The sequence below is a fragment of the Littorina saxatilis genome, linkage group LG5, assembly GCF_037325665.1.
Source record: "Littorina saxatilis isolate snail1 linkage group LG5, US_GU_Lsax_2.0, whole genome shotgun sequence".
In the NCBI taxonomy this organism is placed as follows: domain Eukaryota; kingdom Metazoa; phylum Mollusca; class Gastropoda; order Littorinimorpha; family Littorinidae; genus Littorina; species Littorina saxatilis.
Genome location: NC_090249.1, coordinates 4,106,918 through 4,121,603, shown reverse-complemented (window position 1 = coordinate 4,121,603; position 14,686 = coordinate 4,106,918). Strand labels below are relative to the sequence as shown.

Genomic DNA, 14,686 nt, shown 5'->3' with positions numbered 1-14,686 from the left:
AGGCTTTCTTGTGGGCTTTTAACAAAAAAATGTTTTACATTGTTGCATAGGTTTATGCATAACTTTACCATAATAATATTGCAGTGGCTGGAGTTCAAGCTAATTTGGTCAGTGAAGTTGATTGTTCAGACCAGCCGAGACATACAGTGACATACTTTTTCTCAATTTCTCATGTTCAAATTCACTGAAGGATTTGAATTGTTTTACAAATTGCTCCCTTCCAGAATTTTTTTTTATTGAACTAATTCATAAACTGCTCGGGCCAAGATGTGTCTTGAGTGCCTTGTTCAAGTTGTTGCAAACATATTTTGAAAGGGTGAAAAGTGCCCGCCCACCCCTTCTTGTGTTCTCTGTTCAGGAGTTCAGATAAAAACCACAATTTAAAAAGTATCGTGACTCTCTCTCTCTCTGTTTTTACATTTAGTCAAGTTTTGACTAAATGTTTTAACATAGAGGGGGGAATCGAGACGAGGGTCGTGGTGTGTGTGTGTCTGTCTGTCTGTCTGTCTGTGCGTGTGTGTGTGTAGAGCGATTCAGACTAAACTACTGGACCGATCTTTATGAAATTTGACATGAGAGTTCCTGGGAATGATATCCCCGGACGTTTTTTTCATTTTTTCAATAAATACCTTTGATGACGTCATATCCGGCTTTTTGTAGAAGTTGAGGCGGCACTGTCTCACCCTCATTTTTCAATCAAATTGATTGAAATTTTGGCAAAGCAATCTTCGACAAAGGCCGGACTTTGGTATTGCATTTCAGCTTGGTGGCTTAAAAACTAATGAATGAGTTTGGTCATTAAAAATCGGAAACTTGTAATTAAAATTATTTTTTTATTAAACGATCCAAAAACAATTTCATCTTATTCTTCATTTTCACGGCATAAATAAATCCCTGCGCCTTGAATATGTGCGCAATATAAATTGCATAAAAATAAAAAATAAATTTTAAAAAAAATCCCCACGGAATACGCGCGATATAAGCCTCATATTGATTGATTGGTGAAAAAAGCATTGCGTTCAGTTTCATTCTGTGAGTTCGACAGCTTGACTAAATGTTATTTCGCCTTACGCGACTTGTTCGTTCTATTGTCCTTTCTTTTTATCTGTCTTTTTTTGTAACCTTCAAAGAGCAGCAAGATCTCCATGGGATTCTGCCAGGAGGAACCACTAATATTGAGGGGTCGACACTGAGTCTTTCTAAAGACACCCCACTTGACTCCCTCACTTGACCTTTCTGATTTTGGTCTGGCTCTTGATGCTAGCTCTCCGGGCAGTCATTCGAACATCCGTTTTAACTCGGGAGTTCTATGGATTTTCACAGCGGTTCGAGCGGTCCCATTCCTTCCGATTTCAGGCTCGGCTGCCTAAAGTAATGATAGGGATCAAGTGTCCTTTTAAAATGCAGAGGCGGGCGTAGGTGGCAACCCTTCAGCTATTCAACCAGATTGTACGTTGTTGAACACTGTGCGGAGGTTGGAAGAGTGAATGGAAAAGCAAATCCACTATGTTTTCATCTGCCGGTCGTTGTCACCACTGAACTCTCCCCATGTAGAGTACCCAGCCAATTTTGGCCAAAGGCACGTAAGTCGTCGACAAACATGATACATGTATATATATATATGGAGATTATTTTGAGATTAACACAAATTTGACTCTTTGTTTATTTCTCACCCGTGTTTTCCTCTCTTCTGCTGTCACCAATTACCCCAGCCCATCCCCCCACACACCTAAACCCTTAAACCCCCTCCCCCCCCCCCCCCCCCCCCCTAAGAGAAGAATGCTTGCAAAGGAGCATGTCAGAGTTTACTGGTGACGCCCTTCCTGGGGCATGATGCATTTGTTTTCCTTTCGCACTTTTAACTCGGTGTATGGCTTTAACGAGGATCCGGCTATAACGACCACGAGGGAGAACAAATAGAACGAAAGCAAGAAAAGTAGGACATAGACCACTTATTGCAGTGGGTGTGTGAGTAATATGCATTAAAGACCTGAAAGCATTGAGAGTCGCGCACCGTGCAATCCAGAGGCCTTTGATGACGACGTAGTTGAACTTTTCGGCCTGGCTCGCCTGCTGCACTGCACTTCGATTAATTTTGCTGCACACACAGGAAGACGACTTTTAGAGGGGCCTGCGTGCCCAAAATATCGCGCTGCTGGCATTTGCTGAGCGGTTTCAGGGGCTTGGGGTGACAGGAAAAGGCTGTCAACGTCTGATTCAGGAGGTGGAAAACTAACTTTGCAGATATGTCAGTACGCGTGTTTGATCCTTGGTATTTTTGAAAGGTTTTTAAATCGGTATGACCGGTGTGACGTTTTCATCTTTCGCCGTGTTGATATTTCGCTTCTCGGCCTCGTTGATCTAGTATAAACTCTACACTGAACAAAAAAACACCCTTCGATAGTACTGATGAGAGACCTTGTGTACCTTACATTCATGGGGCCAAATTTGTCCAACCAATTTGTTTTATTTAACTTAGAAATTTGATTCATCCTAAAATGTTTTCCTTCTTACTCAAGGGACGTAACCACTCAGTACACGTTTTCGAAGAATTCGATTTTGGGGGTGAAATCTATTAAATTTTACCACCAATTTTCTTCACATGCAAGAAACGGACATGCGTTTCGTCCATAAATAATTTCACTGGAAACAACATTTCAGTCTTGAGTATATGTCGAGGGGGAAATATGTACACAGGCGAAAGATGAAATCGTGACACCGGTGCCCAGCGCGAATCTACGTTTGCACTGACATTTGTTTGTGTTTTTGTGTGTAAATCATGGGTGGTATTTGCTCCCCGCCGAACATCACTTTTCAGCTTTGTAAATTCTATGTACCTCCCCGCCCCATAACGGTCAGCTGTGCCAGAAATGTACACTCAGTCAGTGAACTAATATTTTGTGACGACCTCATGAATTGATATTCAGTATCATCTGATCTCAAATTAAAAACAGAATGATTCATACCTGTATCAAAGTGTTAGTGTACAAGACTGGTTACCTATTGCATAACCATACATTTCATGCTAGTAACAATTTTCAGAGACATGTTGACTGTCAAATACTGAGCACGTTGGGTCACAGTGACAATACTTACTAGTGGTCAATGCTGTGTCCAGTGTTGCAGATGTAACGTTGTTGGCTCAGAGATAAAGGCCCCGTGAGACTGACCGGTGCCCTGTGTATCTTCGTGCTGCGAATAGTGCCGCGTGTTGACACATTCACTTTGTAATGGACTCTTGACGCCACAGACGCCTGGTATGGGGAAATCTCGCGGGATACTGAAACCTCTCAACTACTGCTGGAAGTATGAGCTTTGTAAATTGGTTCCTCCGTCTTATGAAAAGTAGGAGGATAAAGCTCAAAGTCTAAGCCGTTGTTGAATAAAGCAGACTGATCTCTGACATTGATGTGTGTGGTTGAGTGTAACGGCTGGTTCACGAACGAACAAGAAATGACCGTTCGTATATGTTTTGATTAGGCCGTGATACCTAGTTGCATCCGATAACTGCATAATTACACACACACACACTCACACGCAAGCACACACACACGTAGGCGCACGCACGCGTGTTTGTACTCTCTCTCTCTCCCCACCTCTCTCTCGCTGCATGCCATCTGATCTCGTTCGGTCCCACCATGGTGCTCCATCGTCGCGGTAATTTATTCCTTTGGAGACCCCTCATTTTATGCTGGGAAGACTAAAAAGTGGGCGTTATTGTGGTTCACTACTTCGTGCTTCCATATCATTGACTCGTGAATGTGAGAAAGGTTGGGTTGTTTCATTGATCTTTTGCCGCACTGTTCTTGCGGAGACTTGCATGATGATCCTTGAAGTGTAATCCGTCATACACACGCACGTACGCACACACATACAGTCACACACAAACGAGCACGCACACACATTCTCTCTGTCTCGATGTGTGTCTCTCTCTCTCTCTCTCTCTCTCTCTCTCTCTCTCTCTCTCTCTCTCTCTCTCTCTTTCTCTCTCTCTCTCTTAGTTAACCTGCAAAATTAATGATATCGATCTGTACGCGCGCGCACGCTCAAACACACACACACACACACACACGCACGCACGCACACACACACAGAAAACCGTGCCTAGTCTTGAATTAACTAAGACTTGAGGGGAAACATTCACCCACGCTCGTGTAAACCTGATCTATTGAAGGTGCGTGATCAGTCTGTTTGTTCTACCTGGGTGTCGGAACGCTTGATCTTTGGATTTGCACCTGAACAGTTGCCCTTATATATTTGACTTTCGCTTCTGTGAAGTAAGCTTACAGAGAGAGAAACAGAGACAGAGAGAGAACAAAAAGGGAGAGAGCCATTTGGTTTTAAGTAGGATCAACATGCAGTATAATTCCAGACAGCATTTTGACTCGTACATCCATTTGTCTATTATTCTCTTCTGTCAGTTACACGAGGAAAAGAATCCTACTGTTGAGTATTTACATCAGGGGATATATATATAAGCTTGGGAAGGAGGGCGTGAATCTGATATCGCGATGCCCGAGGGACACCAGGAGATGTGAGGTTTTCACTTAGTAAAATTTGTCTTGGGCAGTCATTTGTCCAGGATGCACAGATGAGTTTTCTGTATGCTGTCACATCTCGCACTATTGAATCAGCAGCAGATGAAGGCGATCTTATTAGCACTGTTCATTGAATATAATATTATTATACTAAAGAGTTCTCTGGCATTTGCGCAGGCATGTGGGTGAAAAATAAATCTGAAATAAGCATCGAACAATATGAATTCTTGAAACCTGACACTCAGTCGTGTTTTTGTTATTTTCAAGATTTTAGACAGTCCCAAATGGAACCTAATGCGTTGTGAAATCTGAAATAAAACCAAAAACTTACCAGCGTTTTTTGAAAGCACATGGTTCAGTTTAGTTCGAGGTTGTCGTCATCGGAAGACACAATTATACAATTGTCAATACATGTATGTAGTTTGCAATATTTTAGTATTGTTTTCGATTTACATTCGTTTCAGTTAGTTTTAACATATTTGCCACCAGCAGGTGAACAATTGCTGTTTAGGGATGGTGACATGTTACTGTTTAGCACACTGAACTGGGTACGTACTACCATGTTTGCTGAACTACAGTATACGAGCTAGCCCCGTGCCTATGTCCTTGCCACTGAGTGACTGTTACATATTCATTACATTTCATTTTTATAACGGTATTGAAACAATGGTTGAAGAGAATGAACTTGTCTGTCGTTGGTATCGTCTAGGCTTTCCATTACACAACTCTCTTAAAGCAGGCAGGTCAAATCTTCGTCGTGTCCATTGACTGACCAGTCCTGGGGGGGATTAGGGGTAGGAGGGGGGGGGGGGGTAACGGGCCGTAAGATCTATTGCCATCAGTGTCCACCTCCTGTATATCATCATGGGATTAGATACTTTTACAGTTCCTCTCTCTCCCTTCCCCCCTCTCTCTCTCTCTCTCTCTCTCTCTCTCTCTCTCTCTCTCTCTCTCTCTCTCTCTCTCTCTCTCTCTCTCTCTCTCTCTCTCGTGTGGAGTAAATTGCCTTCATTATGCCAAGGGACTGTCAGTCTGTGAATACCTGTAAGTAACCGTCAGCTGAGCCGTTCAGTCTGTTAGGTGAAGTAACTGACCTGGAAAATTCAATTTGCTAGCGAAGGAGTGAGTGTCCTCTGCTTTGGACAGGACTGGTTATTAGTGTAGCGGTGTCAGAGACGCTTTTTGAGTCACTTGAGAAAATGTCACTCTATGTAATCGGTCAGTGTTAGTCTGTCCGGCCGGCCGGCCGTCCGGCCGGCCGGCCGTCCGTAGACACCACCTTAACGTTGGACTTTTCTCGGAAACTATCAAAGCGATCGGGCTCATATTTTGTTTAGTCGTGACCTCCAATGACCTCTACACTTTAACGATGGTTTCGTTGACCTTTGACCTTTTTCAAGGTCACAGGTCAGCGTCAAAGGAAAAATTAGACATTTTATATCTTTGACAAAGTTCATCGGATGTGATTGAAACTTTGTAGGATTATTCTTTACATCAAAGTATTTACATCTGTAGCCTTTTACGAACGTTATCAGAAAAACAAGGGAGATAACTAGCCTTTTCTGTTCGGCAACACACAACTTAACGTTGGGCTTTTCTCGGAAACTATAAAAGTGACCGGGCTCAAATTTTATGTGAACGTGACTCATTGTGTTGTGAATAGCAATTTCTTCCTGTCCATCTGATGCCTCATATAATATTCAGAACTGCGAAAGTGACTCGATCGAGCGTTTGCTCTTCTTGTATTTTTAATCGTGGCCTGAATTTTTCTTTGGATCTCAAGTCGGTGGAAGTTCGTTTATTTCAGAGGGTGTTTACTTCTGATGGAATATAAAAGCTACTAACTCTGGAAGAAGACGATTTCAAGAAAATGAGTTCAGATTTTAATTTTCGGTGAGTTATAAGTTGTGCTGTGCCATTCATCGGAGTTCTACCAAAGGATGGTCGGACCTTCGTGGAAAGTCACCCCAATGCTGCACAAGTCATTCGGAATCAGCTCATTGGACACGGTCTGAGCCCAGACTGTGGTGTGTCAGTGGTCGTCACGAATCATTGGTGCCTCTGTGGACTTTTTGTGTGTTGAGGTGGACTCAGAGACCGCAGAAGACCGCAGAGTACAGTCTCTGGTGGACCCTTCGTGGCATTCCGAAGGTATTTTCGAATATCGGCATAGAATTTTACATCTTGTTGATGTATTGTGCATGGGCGTGTTTGTGTCGAAATGGATACAGGCAAATCCGGATAAGACGAAATTGAAGGGACCGAATTGTTATTGTGTCCTATCCGAAATTTCGACTTGGTCATAGTACAGTGGAACCCCTCTCTAGCGACCTTGAAAATGTTGACAAAAATCGGTCCTTATGGAGGGGGGTCCTTACAGAGGGAGGGGGCGGGGCCACAAAGAAAGTCACCTCAGATTTTCTTAAAAAAAGAAAACAGAGAAGTTTGAGTTGCTGACGACCGTTTCCTCAAGCAAACTGCTTCGATTTCATGTTTGACATTGTCGATGGTGTCCACCAGTTCTGGTGCATGTTTCAATGCAAAAAGAGTTAGTTTCTGAGCAAGCATTTCTTTACAGCAGTCCCTGCAATGATGAAGGCCCTCCGAGAAAGAGAGTGAAAAATCGGCCACCATTCTCAGCATCGCGTATCTGTGTGTAACCTCTTTCATTGACAAGATACTCTTGTTTCCCTGCAGCCTTGACCAGTGAGTCGGTTACCTAATCTGTGAACCCTTCAGTTGTGTTGCTTTGTCAAAAGTTAGACACAGTCAACTAGTTTTGCTCTGAGTGAACAGTGCAGCTGGCCTCAATTAGCCGGTGACACCTCTCTGGCCACAGCACCAAACAGTACATGGCTGGGGGGAGAGAGAGAGAGGGGGGGGGGGAGGGGGTAGCTGGCTAAACTCAGTGGGGTGTCCGGTGTCACTGAAGTCAGCAGGAAGAGCATTGGAGAGAAATAGAGAGGTGTACTCTTCCAAACAATTTCCAAGGATCAGTTGTCAGGGCTTAGGGTAGTCAGTGAGGGAGAGTGAGAGCGGTTTGTGTACAGTCCGACTGAAGAGTGAAAAGTCACTGCCACAAGCTCGGCATGCAGTCAATAAAGTGAGACAAGAAGAATGATTATGACATGCGGCTCTATCTGCTGGTTTTTTTTTTTTAATTCAAACTGGTTTTTAACGCTTATTCTCACAAAGCATCTGCACACCTGCCTCTGCCTCTGTGCTGTGTTTGTGTGGCTGCTTTCGTATGATGTCAGTGCATGGTGAGTGCGTTTATTGCCTTGTCACCACTTCCCCACCTTTTTCAGAATGTTTTCTTGGAGTTGGATAATTCTCCTTACTCCTCACCCCCTCCTTACGCCTCGCCCCCTCCTAACTTCAGTTCATACTTTATTGCGTGCCGACTGACCAGTCGGTGTGGCATCCGTGTAGAGAAGAAGGGAATAAGGTTACACAATGCGCTTGTGTGAGAAGCCAAGTTTCGTGTTTCGAGTTGCTGTAGTAAATATAGAGTAAACTTTGTCTTTGGGACTGACTTTCTGTTGTGTGCTATCCGTCTTTCGACTTACGTAAGAGAAATCCCATTTCGAGCTCAGGGTACTTTGTACACATAGATAAAGAGGGATAATTCCGGACCAGAATTTCTTTGTGTGCTAAGCAAATTTTTGACTTAACCGTTTGTGAGTTAGCTGGATTTGCCTGTATTTGCATGCGTGTTGATATTAGTTTTGTCCCAATTCTATTCGTGCCTAGGTTGACGTACCGAGTAACAGAGCGGAAAGACCGACATTGGGACTGAGATGTTGTTATGCTATGAGACTCTAAATAAAATAAAAAGAAAACAAGTCTGTAGACCTGCATGTTTTAGCTGACAGACAAGTCGTTTCAAATTTCCGACCCAAATAGCTCAACCAATATGCCCCATCTTTCGATCATCACCACCACCGTCGTCACCGTCCCCGCTTTAGAACAGCCCATGCTGTTTTTGAACAATTAAATTGCTATCCTCTTGCAATAACTCAAGTGGAACCAGAGATGGGTCTTATCGATTCTCATTCCACTAGCTGTCACGGAATTCGTCGCACTGACGCAGCGAAGCGGAATGGAACACAACAATGCTTGATGGATTTTGATTCCAATAATTTTCACTTCGCCGAATTGTTTTAGGAGGTAGTTGTGAGCTGTTGTTCCAAGTGTACACCACTCAGTAACCGAAGACGGCTTCAGTGCTTGTGTGGGCGTGCATGTCTCTGTACGTATTGTAATAATGCCCATTTCGATTTTGATTCCAATGATTTTGATTGTGAGTCCAGCAACTGTCTTTTTGCAGTATCGTCACAAAGTTTCGCTGGTTGTTTCCAGTACATGCCACTAAACCAGTCATGTATACTCGCGTGCATCTGCATACGTGTGTATATGTACATGTTTTACATGTGTACATATATTGGACGCCCGTGTGTGTGTGTGTGTGTGTGTGTGTGACACTGACGGAGAAGTACAGTGAAGCAGTTTTACAGCGATGTATGGACCTTTTTATTTCATGTGGGCCAGAGACAAACCTGTTTTTCAGGTGTTACCGCCTCCAGCTCTCGTCCTGCCAGTCAGTTCACCTCCATTTAATTTTTTTACCTGAGCGGTACAGAGCTGCTCCCATTTCTCATTGTAATACAACCCAGTATAACACCTACATTCGCTAACATTTCTTCCCCCTTGCACTTCTGCCCCTCCCCCTTTCGACCGCCCCTAATGTCACACATCATTTTTGTCTTCTGGTTGAATACCAGATGTGTGTAGTTCTGCATATGATCTGCATTATTTTCAACGTTTATCCATATGATCTACATAACCCTACATAACTCGAGTCTATTTTGTATGATGTGTGTTCTACGCGGGCGTTACTTTGCATGGCCGGGGGGAGTTATGCTGAGTTGGCGATCTCAGGTTTATTCCAGAGAGAGTCGGCGTGAATACTAATAATAAGCTGACATGAAAGGGTTGTGTTAGTTGAGCAAAGAATGGAGAAACTTGTACTGCTTTTCTCTCTTTTTTTCTCTCTCTTTTTACCTATCACGTGAAGGTGCAGAGTGTGTGAATAAATATGCGAAGGGATAAGTGAGTACTTGTAGCACTAACGTTAGCCACATGCAGATTAGGATACGTCACGTTTCAGACGTATCGATATTGTATAATACCAATTTACCAAAGGAGACGGTTTAGTTCAGGTACAGATTCCAAGTTCTTGCCCTGTGGAACGAAAAGTCACACGCCCGCACACACACACACACACACACACACACACACACACACACACACACACACACGCACGCACGCACAAACACTTGCACACACACACGCACGCACGCACGCACGCACACACACTTGCACACACACACACACACACACTTGCACACACATGCAGATACCTCTGTCTTGTTCACACCCACACACGCAACTTGCATAATTCAGCAAAACTCGAGACCCATATTAACCAGGGCAGAGAGTACAGTGACACTAACTGAAGCAACGATACGATCGACCGTCGGTGATTCTCCCCTACCGTATCGCAACCGAGTATTGTGTGCATCAGAGGTTAGTTACCTCAAGAACCGCGTGCAAAGATTACCTGAAGCGCTTAGTGTTTATTGTTCACACAAGTTTGACACACGATCAGTGCATATCGGTCAAAGAAACGATCGCGTCTCGCACGACCTGTTTTGAGATTTAAAAAAGATTTTTTTTTCTTTCTTTGTAACTAGCTTTAGAAGCCCAAGATTCCTCGAGTGCTCCACGCTTGTGAAACATGCCTTATGGATTTGCGCGCAGCAAATATCGTTGTCATTGGTTTTTTTACATTTAGTCAAGTTTTGACTAAATGTTTTAACATAGAGGGGGAATCGAGACGAGGGTCGTGGTGTGTGTGTGTGTGTGTGTGTGTGTGTGTGTGTGTGTGTGTGTAGAGCGATTCAGACTAAACTACTGGACCGATCTTTATGAAATTTGACATGAGAGTTCCTGGGAATGATATCCCCGGACATTTTTTTTCATTTTTTCGATAAATGTATTTGATGACGTCATATCCGGCTTTTTGTGAAAGTTGAGGCGGCACTGTCACACCCTCATTTTTCAATCAAATTGATTGAAATTTTGGCCAAGCAATTTTCGCCGAAGGCTGGACTTCGGTATTGCATATTAGCTTGGTGGCTTAAAACATCATTAATGACTTTGGTCATTAAAAATCTGAAAATTGTAAAACAAAACATTTGTTATATAACGATCCAAATTTACGGTCATCTTATTCTTCATCATTTTCTGATTCCAAAAACATATAAATATGTTATATTTGGATTAAAAACAAGCTCTGAAAATTAAAAATATAAAAATTATGATCAAAATTAAATTTTCGAAATCAATTTAAAAACACTTTCATCTTATTCCTTGTCGGTTCCTGATTCCAAAAACATATACACGTAGATATGATATGTTTGGATTAAAAACATGCTCAGAAAGTTAAAACGAAGAGAGGTACAGAAAAGCGTGCTATCCTTCTCAGCGCAACTACTACCCCGCTCTTCTTGTCAATTTCACTGCCTTTGCCACGAGCGGTGGACTGACGATGCTACGAGTATACGGTCTTGCTGAAAAATTGCATTGCGTTCAGTTTCATTCTGTGAGTTCGACAGCTTGACTAAATGTTGTATTTTCGCCTTACGCGACTTGTTTTCGTTTCTTTTTCTTTTCTTCGACAACTTGCATTAATAACTCAGAATGGGAGTGGTTTTGTTTTGTTTTGTTTTTTATTGAAGTGACAAGATTAATGTTAAAACGTTTATGTGTGCGACGCTACTCTTAGTTTATTTGTTAAGGATGTTTGTCGTTTTTTCACCGATCATAAAAATGCGTCGAAGAAGAGACCATGTATGTGTGTGTGTGTGTGTGTGTGTGTGTGTGTGTGTGTGTGTGTGTGTGTTTGTGTGTGTTTGTGTTTGTGTGTGTGGGTGTGTGTGTGTGTGTGTTTGAGAGAGAGAAAAAGATTTATTTCTCCCAAATACTGTTTTCCCTTCATAGATGCATTCCTATTGTCCAGGTGTATATTTCAAACAAAACCAGCGCGAATTAACCGAATCTAATGGCTTTCTTCATTGTTGGTGGCTATGGTACAGACATTAGACGGAATAGTACTTCTTGTTCCAGAACATTGACCAGTCTTTACAACCAGGTGTTATACTCCGTCCTACCTGAATTCAATCAATCAATCAATCAATGAGTCTTATATCGCGCATATTCCGTGGGTACAGTTCTAGGCGCTCTGCAGTGATGCCGTGTGAGATGAAATTTTATACGGCCAGTAGATTGCAGCCATTTCGGCGCATATTTACCTTTCACGGCCTATTATTCCAAGTCACACGGGTATAGGTAGACAATTATTAACTGTGCCTAAGCAATTTTGCCAGGAAAGACCCTTTTGTCAATCGTGGGATCTTTAACGTGCACACCCAATGTAGTGTACACGGGGGGAGGTTCGGACACCGAAGAGAATTGTGCTAGCTCTACATATATAGTGTCATTAGCATGCAGCATTTTCGGTATTGATTACTTTTTTCATCCCAAAGATCAGTATCGTGTCAGAAGAAAATACAAGACAGTGAAAGGAAATTGTAGCATTTCTTGTCCATTGTACAGCTGTCACCTGTGTCTACGTTGCGAAAAAGCCGGCTAAAGCAGAACAAGACTGATAGAATTAAGAAACATGATATTTTTCTTGCCGATCAGATAGCATGCTGGATCATCTGAGGACTTTTACCTGTGGCAGCACTGTATAATGTAATATCTCATTGCTTCAGGAAGACAGAGGATCAGTGGTGTCAGATCCCGTGAAAAATGGTCGTCTGGACAGCATTATAATCTTTGCCTTTCATCGGCATTTTCTTTATAAACGTGAGCAGATGTTGAGAGAGAGAGAGAGACTGAAACTGAACTTCATATCATTACAAAAGAAAAAAACAAGTTTTAGGCAAAGCCTAATCGTCAAACTTGTCATTTGTACATTCTACAAACATTAAAAGACGTACACACACGACAGTTAGTATTGTTCTTCGTAAATTATTTGTGAATACAAGAGATATAGAGAAGTGGATGCGGTAGGTACGGCGGGAGGCCGGCCGCATTTTAGTTGCTGAAATAATGCCTTCACCCAGACAGATTGGCGTTGAAAAATCGCGCAAACAGATGCGTGGCAGGATTTGCATTCCCTAAAAACGGAGAGGAACAGACTACGAGATGTTTGTGTAGGTTGGACACAGAAGGGGGGGGGGGGGTGAAACTCAGTCCAAAGAAAGGTGGAGGGAATAAAGAAGGTGGGAAGGGCGCAATGGAGGAGAGGGGAGGGGAGAGGGGCATTTGAGACGTCGACTAGGCAGTTACGTGGGCTCGAGTGGAATGTCTAGTTAGTAAGAGGCGGACATCCCATAGACGCAGACAACGCGAGCGACCAGAGTTTAGGACATTTGTGTGGAGCATAACAACCAGGGCCTTGACTGTGTAACTCGTGTGTCCCTCGCACTGTTTCGCCCCTCATCTCTTCATCACCTGTGTCATTTCGCGACCTGGCCGAAGCTCAGGTGGGTCAGCGGTGACCCCCGGTCAGCCAGGGGAACAGGGACAGGCGAAAAGTGACCACTGTGACAGGGAGGGAACTGACAGGTAGGAAGGGGTCAGTGGGTACCGTTTGAAATGTTTCCCTTCAGTGGTCCGGGGATGTTGAGTATTTTACACGAGTTTGAAGTTGGAGAGAAAGAGAGAGTGTGTGAGAGTGAGAGAGAGCGTGTGCGTGCGTGCGTGTGTGTGTGAAAACGCTCTTGTTTTAATACTGAACTTGTTGCGATACTGATTTCAATCACACACTCCTGTAAACCTTATTGCAACATTGATTTCTCTCAAGCACAGTGCACTGTTTTATCGGCATAGATACATTGGGAGAAGAGTATCGTCGTTTTGATTGAGGCTCGATATAAAAAGAAGTTACTATGCCTTCTGCTGCGCGAAGAAAGTTAAAGTTCATGGTTACATGAGTGTGTTAGTCCAGTCTGTTTGTCACGTGTTTATTGCATGCACTGAGAGGGGTGTTACTGTGTTCTTCTCTCATGTATATATATCTGTAAACTACACCCACATTCCCGCGAAGGAAGGGGGTACCCACAGTCTCTTTCTGTGTGCTCGGATTCGACAGAGCAAGTAACAAGTCGCGTAAGGCGAAAATACAATATTTAGTCAAGTAGCTGTCGAACTCACAGAATGAAACTGAACGCAATGCCATTTTTCAGCAAGACCGTATACTCGTAGCATCGTCAGTCCACCGCTCATGGCAAAGGCAGTGAAATTGACAAGAAGAGCGGGGTAGTAGTTGCGCTGAGAAGGATAGCACGCGTTTCTGTACCTCTCTTTGTTTTAACTTTCTGAGCGTGTTTTTAATCCAAACATATTATATCTATATGTTTTTGGAATCAGGAACCGACAAGGAATAAGATGAAAGTGTTTTTAATTTGATTTGGAAAATTTAATTTTGATAATAATTTTTATATATTTAATTTTCAGAGCTTGTTTTTAATCCGAATATAACATATTTATATGTTTTTGGAATCAGCAAATGATGGAGAATAAGATAAACGTAAATTTGGATCGTTTTATAAATTTTTATTTTTTTTTACAATTTTCAGATTTTTAATGACCAAAGTCATTAATTAGTTTTTAAGCCACCAAGCTGAAATGCAATACCGAAGTCCGGGCTTCGTCGAAGATTACTTGACCAAAATTTCAACCAATTTGGTTGAAAAATGAGGGCGTGACAGTGCCGCCTCAACTTTCACGAAAAGCCGGATATGACGTCATCAAAGACATTTATCAAAAAAATGAAAAAAACATTCGGGGATTTCATACCCAGGAACTCTCATGTCAAATTTCATAAAGATCGGTCCAGTAGTTTAGTCTGAATCGCTCTACACACACACACACACACACACACGCACACACACACATACACCACGACCCTCGTTTCGATTCCCCCTCGATGTTAAAATATTTAGTCAAAACTTGACTAAATATAAAAAGCGACCAACGCTCACAAAAACGCAAGTTGAAAAATAAGCACGCAC

The 14,686-nt window shown here is 42.7% G+C and overlaps 1 protein-coding gene across 11 annotated transcripts in view; it reads left to right on the top strand.

Annotated features, from left to right (window-relative positions):
• Positions 1-14,686, top strand: part of LOC138966114 (serine-rich adhesin for platelets-like) — a 106,922-nt gene that overhangs the window by 5,278 nt on the left and 86,958 nt on the right. The window contains exon 1 of one of the 11 annotated variants that reach the window (XM_070338202.1): positions 12,971-13,238. The exons of the other annotated variants lie outside the window; for them this stretch is intronic. The gene's annotated coding sequence lies outside the window, so the exon portion shown is untranslated. Of the gene's footprint in view, positions 1-12,970; positions 13,239-14,686 lie in introns of those variants that run through there. 11 annotated transcript variants of the gene reach the window in all.